Genomic DNA, 1,479 nt, shown 5'->3' on the forward strand with positions numbered 1-1,479 from the left:
TGTGTGTGTGTGTGTGTGTGTGTGTGTGTGTGTGTGTGTGTGTGTGTGTGTAGGGGGGGGGTTATAAGGGAGGGAGAGTTGCGGCACAGATATGCAAACATAGATGGGTATATAGGGTGGGGTTGGGGTGGGGAGGAGTAGTGGCACGAGTACATTGACATTGTTGGATCTACGTAGTAAAAGGCGGTGTGTGTGGCACAGGCGTGGCACAGGTTTGATACTGGTACACGTATGCAAATGGGTGTATGGGGATGTGGAGGTGGGTAAGGGAAAGGGGGGTCGGGGTAAGCAAACGAGGTTGAGAGTATGGAGGTGAGGGGAGGGGGGGGGAAGTATGAGACAGGTACACAGATGCCAGTGAGTGTATGGGTGCGTGTGTCTGCTTTTATGTTGACGTTGAATGCCCTGGCAACAGCAGAAGCGCGTGAAACCCACCGAGACCTAGGTTTCTATGATACTGAGGTAAACCTACCATTTTTTCTTGGGCGGCAATGGTCAAATGTTGTACTGCTTTTGATAAACTAGCTCGCTCACGGTGGAATCAGCGGGACTCGGAAATTTCTTCGTTGTGTAGGAATATCTCTGGGCACATGTTTTAAATATGAGTAATAATAACTGTAAGAAAAAAATTCGCTATCTGAAAATTTGTTTGCTATATGCGCGTGCTTTGTTATGTAAGTGTTCGATGAGCTTGCCAGACTGCATATTTATACTCTATTCTTTCCACAGGTGGGAGGAAGAATGAAGCTAGAAAAGCTCTCTGTTGCGTCGTTTTTAAATACACGTTTGCTGGCAATGTTTTCATCACTTTAATTTACATCTGGAGTGAAATAAGAAAGTTCTTCGCCCAGTTCATCGTGGAAAAAGAACATCTGTGATCCTTGCTGTCCTGAAAAAAGTACATCGTTCAAAACGAAACATCGTGAAAATAAAATATACTTAAATTTGACTGAAGTTTGGGAAATGAAAGAACCTTTAGCTTCTGCCATCGTGGAAACAGAATGTCCTTGACCCTTATCACTGTAGTGGAAATAGAAGGACCTTGAGCTTCTGCCATCGTGAAAATAGGACGGAAAACAATGTTCTCAGCTTAGCAGTCCTGTGTTGTCACACAGCAAAAGGCCGTTGTTCTCTGATTCCTATCAGAATGTTTTACCATGGGTTCATCCGTATCAGTCTGTGCATCAGTCACACTTTGCGTGTCGAAAGCTTGTGTGAGTACGCAGCAGGCTTTTACAGGCTGAAGGAAAAAAATAAAGACTGTCTGATCTCACCCTAAAAAAATGTCTCACAGAGTCATGGAAAGATCTGTGTGAACTGTCTTGTACGGTGTCTGTTTTTAGTGTGAGAGAAAATGTTCTTCTTTTATAAACTTGATGGAAAAACTAAGTCGTTTCGTAAATTAAAATCATATTCGGAACGAGCGAATCAAAATTAACCAAATAGCGCGTGGGTGACTCTTTTTCTTGATGTGCTTTG

At 43.3% G+C, this 1,479-nt stretch overlaps 1 protein-coding gene across 1 annotated transcript in view; it reads left to right on the forward strand.

Annotated features, from left to right (window-relative positions):
• LOC101846965 (protein lifeguard 1) overlaps positions 1 to 1,273 on the forward strand; it is a gene marked incomplete at its 5' end in the record, with an annotated part of 18,408 nt that extends 17,135 nt beyond the window's left edge. Inside the window, 1 exon segment of the mRNA XM_013083163.1 lies at positions 730 to 1,273.
• Between the last annotated feature and the right edge of the window lie 206 nt (positions 1,274 to 1,479).

The sequence above is a fragment of the Aplysia californica genome, unplaced genomic scaffold (assembly GCF_000002075.1).
Source record: "Aplysia californica isolate F4 #8 unplaced genomic scaffold, AplCal3.0 scaffold00215, whole genome shotgun sequence".
Lineage (NCBI taxonomy): Eukaryota > Metazoa > Mollusca > Gastropoda > Aplysiida > Aplysiidae > Aplysia > Aplysia californica.